The 14305-nt window shown below is 36.0% G+C and overlaps 1 protein-coding gene across 8 annotated transcripts in view; it reads right to left on the bottom strand.

The window, feature by feature from the left end:
• The window catches only part of CEP170 (centrosomal protein 170), a 100636-nt gene extending 86429 nt beyond the window's left edge, over positions 1 to 14207 (bottom strand). For 4 of the 8 annotated variants that reach the window (XM_026844743.1, XM_026844740.1, XM_026844738.1 and 1 more), the window contains exon 1: positions 14077 to 14205. The gene's annotated coding sequence lies outside the window, so the exon portion shown is untranslated. Of the gene's footprint in view, positions 1 to 14076 lie in introns of all 8 variants that reach the window. The other 4 variants (XM_026844744.1, XM_026844742.1, XM_026844741.1 and 1 more) reach the window with 2 other exon arrangements.
• Between the last annotated feature and the right edge of the window lie 98 nt (positions 14208 to 14305).

Below are 14305 nucleotides of genomic sequence, written 5' to 3' on the forward strand. Positions count from 1 at the left end.
CAGGAATAGCTGTCAGAACAGCAACTGAAATAAACTCCTTTTTCTGCCAACAGTGCAGCTGCACTGAAAGTTGCTTGGGTTTTGATTTTGAGGGACAATGACTTAAAAGACCATATCCTACTTTGTTCTTGATGTAATAATGACTTGAAAAAAAAGCCCGAGATCTTTTCCTTTGCTATTACATCAGTATCAACATACAAATACTGTAAACAAAAGTACAAAAATAAGGCTTATCTGATGGATATCAATCATTTGCATGCCACAGTATGCAAAAAATACATTATTTGCATGAATAAACAACCAAGATGTCTACACAAACATGAAGTCCAACACTAAGACTTTCTACAAAGTTTAAGTAAACATGCAATTGAAACGAAATAATGTCCCCTTTAAAGCATCTAAGAAAGGGAAATTAAATGTTACAGGAACTACAAAGACAGTCATGCTTTTCCCTACCACAAAAGAGAGACTGAGAAGCTACCAAAAAACCCCAAACAAACACCGCAATTCCTAGTAGAAGCTAGGAGATCAAATTAAGAACAGCAGATTGCAGCTAAGACTTCAGCAAGCTGACAAAAAATAAAATACTGGGTTATCTTTACAAAGAATACTGGTAAACATGCAAATTCTTAAAAGACTGATTAGAAAACTTTGCACAAGACTGGTACTGTACATGGAAATAGTCTTACACAACAATCATAAGCAACTTTATGCACATATTGCTGTTATAATAATCGGGGTACCTGAAGATTAATATTTTTTTTAAGTTTTAAGGTATTCTCAGTCTAAACATTAGATTTCAAACTGTTAAAAGCACACAGTTATTAGCAACTAGGATACAGCCATTAAGACTTAAAAAAAGCGATCTTATTTTATCTTTTGATAACAGACAATAAGGTTACTTTGCATTTAATAAGAAAACTGACAGCTTATTTTGTATTCTTAACCTTTACATTAATAAGCAAAAAAAAAATTTCTCATGAATGTTCTTTACGGCATTCCTACACTGAAAGGCAACACTTTTCAAAAGCTGCGTTCAATAAACAGTTAAAATAAAGGGTAATGACTGCTTATAAGAATTGCTTAATTTATGATCAAATGATCAAGTGTTCATTTTTTGTCCATCACTCTCATTCAGATTAAGGAACTACATAAAGAAAAATATTCTGAAGTTTTCCTATTTCACCATGATCACCATGATCAGACAAACTATACAGAGATTAGTGTACACAGTCTGCTATTAAGATAGTACATCTGATAAGTAGCCTTTAGAAACGATTGCAACAAGCAGCCCAAAGAAACCATAACCAAATTGTCTTGGGGAAAAAGCTTCCTTTCATGAAAGATGCAGAAATACTTCATCCCCCCCCCACCTCAACTCCATATTCAGACTATATTATCAGACTATATTTTTGCCAAGATAGGCAAACAGGAAAATGAATAAATACAAATCAGGCATTGATTTCAGGCAGAATGTAATCTTAAAGAAGCAGTCAAGTCCTCCTCCTCCTCCACTTCCTATTCTCACTGTCTCCATTGTGGCATGTTCCAAGTTACTTTGTAGGCTGTGTATGATGAGGAGGTTTTATTTGCATTGGCCAAGTACCGACCACAGCCCTGAGCACTACTGAAAAGACAAACACCACTTTGCAAATAAAATTGGACCTCTTAACCTCCCAGGAGTGGTGATTTCACTTTCCCCACAATTGTGAAATATATGGGGTTTATTCCATGTGCCAAGATCCCTGGTAAGGTTAAATTACATTCAAGACAATGCAAATTTTTTCTTCAATAACGGGAATTATTTACTTTTTGGGTATGAAGTATACTATCCAAAGAAAAACATGTATTTAAGTAATTTTAATATCTATCTTTCAGCTTTCAATTCGATTTTACTTCTTGACACAATGCATAAGTACACAGAAGATGAAAATGGAACAGATAGAAGGCAATTATTGAAATCAATGCTACTGATCTCCACATCCACTCACAGTATTACAGATACATAACTTAAGAGGTGTGCAATTATTATTCTTTGCTACATCACCACTGTAACATGTAAAACATGTTTATCATTTGCTCCACACAAAATATTTGATACATACTACCCTCTCCCTTATGGAATGCTTTGGAGCTTTATACAACTATTCTCAACAGCCAAGTCCACAGATGTATTTTTCTTGGAAATACACTACGTTGTTTGTTCCAAGCACAGTAACACAGGCCCTACGTGGAAAAGAAAAAAAAGTTGGATGCACTTATTTTACAAAACAACCAAAGGTTCAAACTTTTGTCTTAAAGTTTTAAGTGATATTCTGATATTCACTCCAGGCAATCTTCACTGTCTGAAGACAGGGAGAATGGGTGTGTATGCACAAGCCTAATGAAAGCTCATTGATTCTGTCACAATTAAGTTGTGATACATGGGTATGCTACAAAGTATTTAACCTCAGAACAAGCTTAAAACCAAAATTCTTTAAAAATTACAATAGTATCTGTGAGATAAAGAGAACAATTTTCTTCTTGTTCAGCATCTTCCAAACTGACAAAAACGCGGGACTTGATTTTTAAGCTCTTCTCCTGATAGGAAGTCCTCTTCCTGGAGATTTCATATTAAAACAGAGTAGAACAATGGTTAAAATGCCTTATATTTTAATTATTTGCTCAGTTCTTTACCCACATCCCAAATCATGCAATAGAAATCTAGTCTTGCAGTTTGGACTAGAGCATTTCTTTAATGCTTGTGTCCTTCCCATGTCTCCTCTTCTCATGAAATGAAACTGAAAGGTAACAAATACAACACAAACACTTTCTCAATCTATGATCATGTGAAAACAGCTGCCAAAAAGACAGCATTAAGAATTTAGCAAGACACAACGCAGGTTAAGACATTTGCACAAACAAGAATACTCACGATTTTAATGTTTGATACTACTTATTGCAAAGGTTTTAAACCAGTCTGTAATTAGCACCTAGCAAATCACTTCCCTGGAGAGCTTTTCCACATTTGCTTGCAGAGCCTACTCACTCCTTTCTTGTATGCAGCCAACAAACAGGAATACTGCTACTAACACGGCAAGTCTTAATTCTATTTCTTACACTACCTCTTATTTACTAAATGTGATCAAGCAGTTACATGTGAAATAGTCACTATAAACTTCAACAACACAGCGAGTATGCAGCTTACATTTTTATGCAAGGACTTGTTTAAGTAGGTATATTACAACCCCTCAACTAAATCACAATCAGAATCCCTCATTGTTATGTAAGCAGAATATTTTCAGGTGGACCTTTATAAACCGGTTTAAGAATGACTGGTGATTTAAACTTGATTTGGTACATTAGCCTATGTTTTGCAGAATACTGCAATGAAAATGTGGTTAACTTCAGAACACTTGAAGACCACTGGAAAATGCTTGTATTCGTATCATACTATAAATACTTTCAAAGACTATTAAATGCATGCAAGTGTCTTTCAATACAGAAATCTTTCAATACAGAAATCTTTCAATACAGAAATTCAAGTGATTCTATGGGAAGAAACCTATATAGATTTTCAAGTTTGATAGTTTTGTTGCCTTAAAAAAGTAAGTAAAGAGATGTGAAAGGGAAGGCTAAATGAGAACTCTAAACTCCACACACACATTGCTCCAGGCACTGAATCAAACAAGAGGAAGTGGTACTACAACTCCATCCACAAAAAGAGATTGAGTCATCCCTTTCATTGGCACTTTAGTGAAAAAGTTTGGGGGTTTGGTTTGTTGGTTTTTTTTTAAGAACTATTCACAATTACTACAGAAGTTTCTCATTTTGTCTCCAACAAAAAGATTTGACTGGGACCTCAATTATGCTCAGCTGCATAAAAAGTAAAACATATATTAAGCAACATGGCCCATGCTGCTGCAATAGAGAAACTGCTTTACCAAAAACATTTTAAATCATTTTAACATGGAACTAAATATGGACAAAAGCATAAGGAGTTGATTAAGACAGATCATCATCAGTTCCCTTTTCAAAGGCTGGAACAATTCACATCCTCTTGTTCTTTAAATTACTCTACATTGCCATGTATAAAAGTTATTATCACTACTGGTACCCACTGAGCAACAGTTCTGATAGTTTAATAAATAATACCTAACAACTTAGAGTAAATTAGTGCTGCATTTCTATGTCTGTTTACTTTGTCTTGGCTCTTCCTGGACTTTATTTCTTGTATATTTCCTAATGAAAAGATGGCAATTATTGATTTAGTATATCTGTCACGTCCAAGATGAATATTATCTCTTGCTTAATCTAAACCAGCCCAGTTGTAGCCTTCATTTTATTTCCCCGGACATATTTTTAAAAGGCATATTTCTTACTTCAAGCAAGAATATATATATATTTTTAAACACATTATTTACAGTTTTTTAACTGTACTCTCCTTCTACCGCACAGTTATTAATTAAAACTCTTAATGAAACAATTTTTAGTTACCTAAGGAAGTGGGTCTCAAGTAGTCAGTCTTTTTCCACCGACCACTCCTCTTAACAAGTAGCTTTAGAGAGCTGGAGATTTCAGAGATACAATGCTCCTAAAAGTTTTGGGAGAATGCAGAGCTGAGCAGAACAAGTTGAAAAGAACAAGTCCATCATCCCACTGGCCAAAACACTGTGCTACAAGTTCAACAGTTAGCAGCTCCTTACAGCCTGCTGGCTGGCTGACCTGTGCTCCCATGGCTCCTCTGTGGTCTGCCTTTGCAGGATATTTGCCATTCAGGTTATTTTCCCCACAGAATATTGCTGGTTCCCAACCAAGTAGGCAAGAGTGAGCACATATACATGTTGAAGCTCAGCACAGTTTGGGATACAGGACACATCCTTGAGAAACAAGAGATTACTCGTTCCACTGCATGTGTTTTTCTCTCCATTTTATCTTTATCTTTACAGGATTACTTTACTTTGGATCAAAAGCAAAGAGCTTTCCTAATGTTGACAGAAATTCATAAGTGCTTTTTTTCCTTTAGTCTTGGACGTACATGCCATATACTATTAAAAGTTAGATGGAGAGAGAGAAAATAGAAACATGTTCCCTGTACTTGGTCTACAAGATGAGCAAGTTGAGGGCCATCCCATCCAGGCACACAAGCATTTTTAACAGAATAAGTGCGTTCTCATGGTATTGTGAGTATAAGATACAAGTACCATAATGGATTTAAGTAGATGTTTCAATAACCATGTCAGCCAATAAATACATCCATAAAAGTCATGCTCTACAGTTAGGAACAGCTGCCCTAGAACATACCAGTAACTACCAATCTTCAATCTTCTGCAGACAGAAAGGCAGCTGAATTTTAAAAGAATACTGAATAATCATGACAAAATAATTATCCTTTATTATTTGTATTTTAAGACTAAGTAGTGAGGAAAACTATGAACAATGGAGCTCTAAAGACTGTTATTTCCACTTTTACCTCAAGTTCAAAGTACTTTTTCAGACGTTTTTGCAAGTTTCGTTCAAAGAGAACACATTTTATTTTAAAGTTCTCCACAAATTTTAATATCTGAAAATGTGATTAAAATTCCACTCTATACATTATATTCAGGATTTATAATGAGATTGGAGCAGCCTCTGTCCAAAGTTTTACTGGCTGAAATGGAGAAGTTAACAGCTTAATTAAACCTAAAGATCTAAATATAGGAACAGTTTACTGGACAGCATTATGGGATGTGAATTTATAGTGTGGCACCTCTTCCTTATTAACATTGTGTGAACTGCCTTGTGTTCCCTGCACATCCCACAGAGTAGGACTTATTATGGAAAGTTAATACATACAAAGCTAATACATAAGATTACCTTGTCATAAATTGCTTCCATGTCCAGAACTTCACTGTATTATTTTCAATCTTACTGTTGAAGACTCAGCTGACAGACACATGATTAGTTTTAACCCTCACCATACTAGTGCTAAACTGAAGAAGCTGTGGTCCCAGATCAAAGCCCGTCTCACTGATGTCAGGATCCCAAACCTTTTGCCCTGCCACAGCCACCAACTCCCAACTACTCCCTTTGCCTTGGCTGCAGGACTTCCATGGCTATGCAGCTGAGTCGAGCTAGTTCTGCATGTTCAACTAGTGACAGACTAACTCTTGCACTCCACTCCCACAAACAAACGAATGGTTCCCAGAAGCTACCATACAGCAATCTAGCACCAAAGCAAAAGAGGTGGGGTTGTGCTACTAGGGGTGGGAGAAAAAGGAAGAACAGGGCAGGACAAGGACTGCGCCAAGCAGCCAGTTTTGCTTAGGCTGCTAAGAGACATAGGTCAACTCCACCAAATCCACCTAAGCCTCACAGGACTTCTCATATTTAGACAGGTCTATAGTAACTGTAAGAACATAATTATATTCAGATACAAAGCAGGTTTTCATATTTACACATTACAATTTAAAACTAGGAACTTTTAGAAAAAAGTTTGTTGGGTTTTTTTCCACTTGCCTCAACCATTTTTTATAACACATCACAATCCAGTGATCAAAACTTTATCGTCTCTCACCTCATGATACACTAATGCAGTCTTTCTTCCAAATGCTTCCAAGTGCCTTAGATTAGTGACCCAAAATGTCAGTAAGTATCTTGAAAAGAAAGTAAGAATTCCTATGGTAATACCTGTACAAATAAAACCTACACAGACATCTTTGAATTAAACTTTTTTGAAGGCCATGGCACTGTCCCCCTAAAAGAGCACCAGATAAAAATAGTAAGGCATAACACCCTTCTCGGTTTTGGAATGAAACCAAGGAGAGACTCACAGAATATGGCAACTCAAGGATATTAATCTGCTAAATCTAGTCTTCTCCCAAAGTGCTGTCTGAAATAATTTTATGAATTACACTAAAAAGAACAGCTTTTTTTAAATTATTTTAATTTTTTTTTTTACTAAATAGAAGGGTTCAGTTTTTCCTCAGCTGGGCAAGGTGAAACTCAGGACTTTCTGATTCACTGTCATGTGTTGATATTGATGTTTCAGGTTGGTTTTTTTTTTTACTGCCACCTTACAAAAGACTTCGCTATGCCCTATAGGCTGTCCAGACAACATAAAAATAAAAATGAATTCACTTTGTCAGTAAATACCCAATAATATTAACTGAACCAACTGACAATGGTTATTGTAAAAAAACAGCTAAATAGAATTAGAGAATGTGAAAGCAATGTCAGAAGCTCTAGCAGAAAAAAAAACTTCTTCCTTCCTAACAAACTAGAGCTCAAGGCAGGACGAATAAAAACTTTAAAACATTTCTACTGTGTGTGGGTGCTGAAACAGGATTCAGACATCAGGAACTGAAGTTGCTGGATAATTTATTTCTTCATTCTGTTACAAACACTGACCTCCTCAAAGTAAGTAACCAGGCAGCATTTTGAAAAGATCCACTTTCAATGTTAATCCTGCAAAAGATCAATGAAAACCAGATTCTGAAGTATCAGCCTGCCCCTAAAGGGGGAAGTTGATTGTTGCTATTTGCATTTTCAGCAATGCAACAACTGAACATGTTTAACTTTCACAGTTGAACCTGCCAATAAGGTATGCTAAAGAAAATGCAATCAGGCCACAAAAATGGAAAAAGCAAGGGGGTGGATTTAAGGACAGGTACAAAAAGTATACATGCGGTATGCAAAGCAATTATATGTGATTTAGAAGATACAAATACCAAAGAAATAAATAATATTCTAATTAAACTGAAGAAGACACTATGGGGTAATGCCAAGCAATAAAGTTCCTATAGCAAGCTAAAGAAATTAATGCAATAACATTATAGTGGGCCTTGCACTGTTGTGCAAAAACAGACCTTGCCATACACAGAAGTTATCTGCAGTACCTGAAGACTCTCTGATTTTACCATGACCTGGGGCAGACAGGCAACTTATCCATGCTCAAGGAAGTCCAAAATAAAACTGTGAGCGAGAAAAGGAGCCAACAAAAATAGGGTACAAAGATTCAGCACAAAACTAATTCAATTTAACAAACTATGATAAATGGAAACAACACATTTTCAACGATGGCCACCTTGTTTCAAATATTGTTATTGACAAACTTTAAAAAAAAAAAAAACAAACCACCCAAAACAAAAAAAGTGACATCTCTGGACTTACAAGTGATTGACTCAAGCTATGCCCAAGCTTAATTCTGACTGGCTTTTCTTGTGTGAATATATTTTTCCACTGCTTATTTTTGGTTTTTGTTTTGTTTGGTGGTTGGGGGGGGGTATTTATTTTATTTTATTTTATTTTATTATTTAAATATTTTTTGCAATACACCTACTGACTATATCCAGCTACTCCTTTTCACTAATTCACTAAAGAACTAAACTAGTTCTGTCCCACCAGCAACATTATCTTTCTTATCATTCTCCAACTAGGACGAAAACTGAAGAGAACAAAGCCATGCACTACCATCTACAGAAGAGGAATAAAAAAAGTAAAAAAAATTAGTATGTTCATCAGGACCCTCTCTGCAGCTCTCCATAAAAAAAAGTGAATACAATTCTCTAAATTAGGAATCTGTTTTCAACCAATCCATAAACTTCCATTCTTCAACTAGCATTTCAGACTTTTATAATTTTGCGTCTCTTTTTGATATGCTACATCAGATATTTCTGTATGACTGATACTTGGCATGCAGTCACACTTCTCAAAGAACACTCAGCAAGAAAAAGTTATATTAAGGACCCCACGCAATATATTAGGACTGCAACAGGTCTAAAAAGAGATCACAAAGTGTATTTAGAAGCTGATGAATTAAGTTTTGATTAATTAAAAATACACTACAGAATTTGTAGTCCAAATGGTAATATTTAAAACTAAGAACACTTATTTTAACAAGCAGGCATGAATTATGGCAGACTTAGAACTAATTAATTTCACTAAGGTTACTATAGATCCAAGTTAGTGTAGACTTGACCAAAATAAAGGCAGTATGCAATTATCGCCAATACGGCCCAGTAAAATTATTAGCTTGATGTTTAAAGGACTACTAGAGTGTGATGACTGAGCAGCATTTAGAAGAAAAATCATTTTTGAACAAGACCTTTCATTATGTTTATCAGTAAGAACTGTAATAGTAAAGCACAAAATGACCACAGAGGGCAATATCATCTGTAACATGAAATATTGTAATAATTCCATAATTCTTATATCAGCCAGATGAGATCATACTTCAAAACTCTCCACTAATTCAAAATCTAAACAAAAAGAAGTTCTGGGTTCTCAGTGGTTCTTCAATGGCTTCCTGAGTAATTTCTGCTTACAATTCAGAGAAGATTTTAATAATGGCCAGTTTCACAGTCAACTTAAAGCTAAAATTCAAGCTGTGTTTTTGACTTGTGAGTCACCTCAACAGGCAGTTCTTACAGGAAGGGTCTGGTCCTCATAGTACATGACTATACTCTTTGGAAACAAAGTACAATAAAAAGAAGATTTAAAGAAACTGGATATGTATCAGCAGAAGTGTAACCTCACAAGACCAGCGTGGCTTTTTTGTAATAACAAAAATATGTAGGAAATCAAGATTTTAATTATTAAATTATGCTGGTATACAGCTGAAAATGTATAAGAAATGAAGGTCTGAAAAACAGAAAAGGCCATTTTTATTGAATTGTCTTTTCAAGACATAGCTGAAGAAATGCAGATCCTTAATAGAAACCACACCTGACTCAAAAGTTCCAAGCAGAAAATACATAGAGACTAGCAATGCCTTAGCAAAAAACACCTATATATTTTTATCTTTCTCATCTCTCCCTTGGCACCAGGTTATAGCTATTCCTGGATAAAAGACACTGGGTTTGAGTCAAACCCAAGGTCCATCTATGTGTCCATTTACATTCTTAGGAAAATTCCAAACGGAAAAAAGAAAAAAGTTAAATTACAACATTACTTACTAAGTATCTTCTATTTAATAATTAAAATTATAAAGTTAAGTATACTAATTCCAGACATCAAGGTTCCTGCAATGTTACTAGTTCCACAGGTCTAAATAACCAGTTAAGTCTGGGGGAGCAGGGGAAGAAGGTGGGATTAATTAAAGCAAGAAAAATGCATGTTCATGAGAAAACAGGAAAGATACCATGACATTCCAACTTCCTGTATTTTTCTTTCTAATCTTGAAATGTAATCCACAATGAGAAGACAAATGAGAGATAATTGAAAAGGCTTTGGTTCTGAGCACAAAACAGAATGTGTATTTAGATGGCCAAATATTTGCAATTCAAGAGAAAGATCATCAACAAAATTATTTAAGCATGTAATTTTGACGAAAAAGTCATAAGTACATCTGATTTAATGCATTCAGTGTATTGCTACTTTCAGACCATAATGGTTAGCTAATGGATTGATTACAAGTTCTTCATGCAATACCACAGCTGAAGACTAATAAAATACCCTGTGCACAAAGAAACATCTTAGAAATGCCACGGACTAGCACCACTTCAGTTATTATTGCTCTGAAAAGCTCAGTAATTGCAGTTCTTCCTGGAAAGAAACAAAATGAGCAGAATCGGAATATCATTTGGAATGAGGTACAAAACAAGATGAGATCTGGAAAGCCTGTCACACAGACTTTAGAAGATTCAGCTTTGTCAAGGAAGATACCCTCTTAGTTTCATGGAAAAGATCAGAATACAGAACTTTTTAGTCCACAAGAATGGAAACAACAGAGGACCCTATTACAAAAACACCAACCCTTGCAATAAACACTGCAGAACAAACTAAAGAAGGTAGACTGTGAGAGGGGTGCAGTTGTTGGACCTGAATTGGCTCACTAGGCCCACCAATGGATGATGTTGGAGATGTAAAAAGCTCCTAGCTAAGGAAAAGTCTGCTTTTCAATAACCATTTCAGGGAGGTGGAAAAGAAAAGGAGAAAAAAAGCTGACAAATATGTCAGGAACTCATGGGAAAAATCTATCATGTTTTACTGAGTATTCTATTCAGGGGACAAAAAGAGAGAAGATTCTTCATACCTGTTTTGAATGAATAAAAACAATTTATCTAAACATATAACAAATAGTACTCTTCTACAATTCATAAAAATCACACACTTCAAAACTAGTAAGTAGGGAAGAAAAAACTATGAAAATATTTGAAAACTTACAGCCTTAAATTCTGTGAAAGAGAAGAGACCAATATTAGTCTGGCACAAAAATCCTGCTTTTCCTTGTACAAAGGCCACCCCACTTAACCACTCTCGTCCCTCTTCATATCTACTTTGCAGAGAAACTTTTTTTTTCATCCAGTGATATGTTCTGAATATTTTGTCTGTGGCTCTGGGCATTTTATGTATTCGAAGTAAGTAAAGGCTAACACTTAAGAACAAACCCAGTATCTTTATTATTTTGTTTTCTTGGATTTATACATGACCCATCCCCTTTCTGACTGCAGTAGTCTAGAGTGGCACAGGGGACAGCCAGATAGGAGAGGTAAGCAGAACAAATCTATCTTTGCTACAGGAAAAGGGAGTATTCCCTTTTTGAAGGTTTGACACTGCTGTCCCCAATCTGTGTACTTGTTCTGGAACTCATCTGACCACAATAAGATAGTTCAATTTGCTAACACAAGGGGGGGAGGGGGAAAAAAACTTTTCAAGCAAAACAGAAAGAAAATAAATAGTTATCTTCTCGGTCAGGCAAGTGAATTAACTTCTCATGTACTTAGAAAAGTACAAGAGCCACTGTAGCAGAGCAGTACAGCCATGCTGTACCAAAACCAGAGAGTAACTGGGAATACTCCATGAAGAAGCATTAACCTATGAGAAATGCTAGTCAGTCTCTTTAACATTCACCTACTCCCAGACCTACTTCTTATCACCATCTAAGAGCCTGCATGATACGCTTCAACTTCAGTGACAAAGCACTGTATACTTTCCCAAACACAGGTCTCCCTCTCTCAAATCTAATTATGTCAGCAATCTACTAAAACATCTTTGTGGGTTTTATTTGAAACTTCTAGGACAAGCTGCTTTTGACACAATAAATGATAAAAAAATTGCATATATTTAAAATATATGGGTTTTTTAGAAGGTCAAGCAAAATTTTAATTAAAAAGGTTATTCTAATAACAAATGCACCTGTAAATAGAAAGTCTCCCAGATTTCTGAGGGTACAGTGAGAGAAATTAAACTATAAGAGTGAACCAAGTACTAGAAATTTATTTCAGTATTTTTTATGCATGTGTAACTGTACAACAGACAGATACACAAAGTTGTTTAAACAAGTAGTTTGTACTCTCTTCCCACCCTAATTTAAATGCATGGGTGATGCTACAGTTTAAGTCACGTGATCACACACTATTTTTCCCCAGGACACCTGCCTCACTGAATGGACTGGATGGACTCTGATCCAGGGAAACATTAGCATTGTGCACTGAAGGAAACTACTCTCTGTAGACCAGTCCATTGAAAATGTGTAGATGCACAATGATCGATATTAGAACGGAAGGAATGCTGGCATTTGGTGAGAGTATTATAAACCTAATAGACAAAGAAAGACCCCCATAGGCTCACTCAGCACACTGAAGATGTGTACCTTAAAAAAGATAACACACATTTAATGCTAGCTCTCGGCCAGCAAATTTGAAGCTCCATACCCTAGTAACAAAGAACTTTCTTCTCTCAAATTTCAGACAGTCTTCTGGTCCATACCTACTGGTATGGACAACCATATCAATTTTTACTACATTATGTAGCATGTTCTTCAGAGAGGGGGAAGTGCATGCTACTGTGTCTTTTGACAACCTCATAAGTGCTAGAAGCAGATAGGAGAATTTCTGCAAGAAAATTCCGCTATCTGCATGGATTCCATGCCTGACTCCACTGTTCAAAATTTTCTAAAGGAAAAACAAAATTTCACAGATTTTCTTGGCTCTCTAGCTAAAGCAAAACCAATCTGTTTTACCTCTGTTCCATTCTGCCTGCAAAGCTAAGAAATGCAGCGCTAACATGGAAATCGTCTTTTTAGGAGACTCAAGGAGATACTAGTGTCAATATACATTAAATAACTTTTTCCTGCATTTGCAAGAACTGGAAATGGTACTTCAGATTAAATTTCTGAAGCTATTCATACCTCAGGTTTCATTTCAGTCATTCAAGGACGTTTCCCAACTCCCACCTACAAGTGAACACAGACTTTTCCAGTTCACTTTCAGAACTTGGCTCTTTTCTGAATTGTATGTTATCAACAGAATTGTTAAAAAACTCTGCCTGCCAAGTCCATTACAGCTGATGAAGCACAACAGAGCAAGAACCCATTCTTCTTTGCAAAAGTCAGTTAGAATAGATATGGGAAGCAGTCACCTGTCAAAAAAAAAAAAAAACAAAACAAAAAAAAAGGCAGTACCACGATAGAGTAAGTTTGGTAATAACTTTTATGTCAGAATGTTTCCCTTTAAAAGAATTAAAGAAAACATTTTTATCTAATCAATTACAAATAACTTTTAGATTCTTGACATTTTGACAGAATTCTGTGTAGCCTCAGGTACACTATTCTCTTCAGTCAGCCCTTCTGACCTCCTTCAGACAAAAAGAAAAAGCCAACAATAACCACAAAATATTTACATGAAAGTGACAAAGTGTTTTAAAAAAAATAATCAAACAGTAAGGGGAGATTTTTTGTGACATTTATGTTTAACTTTTTTCCCTATTAAATAAAAATTAAAGTCGAGGACCTTCCATACTAACAGAGTTTGACTCCAGTAAGACAGACTTTTCAGCATCTGGACATAAAGTAATTCCCAGAGGAAATTAGTAACAGGAAATCACATCATATTTAATCATGTCTTCGTTCAGTTTACAAAAATTGACCTGTCGGCACATACCCTTTTACATAGGCAAACCCAAGGCCAAGAACACTATCACAACGTCTTGAATGGAATTCCAAAGGAGAAAAAGATGATCATTGCAACGCTACAGCAGGCTTTATTCTTTCAAAGTCGTTAAATGCTTTATGAATACCTTTGCTTTAAGAGGAAAGAAAATAATTTCTTCAAAGCGCAGAGAGGTGGATGCTGTCTTTAACCCCAAGAACACAATTCTGATGCATCTTCAACTCACGCGCAGAGCAGCTACATCTCATTTTTCCCGTAGAGCCGTATGAGCAGATGGACTAATCGTCAGCTCATCTTAAAAACGCTTAAAATAACGCCCCTGCGGCTGGTAGTCCGCGCACCGTCCTTACTCCCGCCAGCCCGAGCACGGAGGGAGGGAAAGACGGAGGGAGGGAGGGACGGAGGGAGGGGAAATGCGACCCCTCCCAACCCCCCCCCCGCCTGCAGCCGGCGGC

The sequence above is a fragment of the Athene cunicularia genome (genome assembly GCF_003259725.1).
Source record: "Athene cunicularia isolate RWA chromosome 3 unlocalized genomic scaffold, athCun1 chr3_part1, whole genome shotgun sequence".
Taxonomy (NCBI): domain Eukaryota; kingdom Metazoa; phylum Chordata; class Aves; order Strigiformes; family Strigidae; genus Athene; species Athene cunicularia.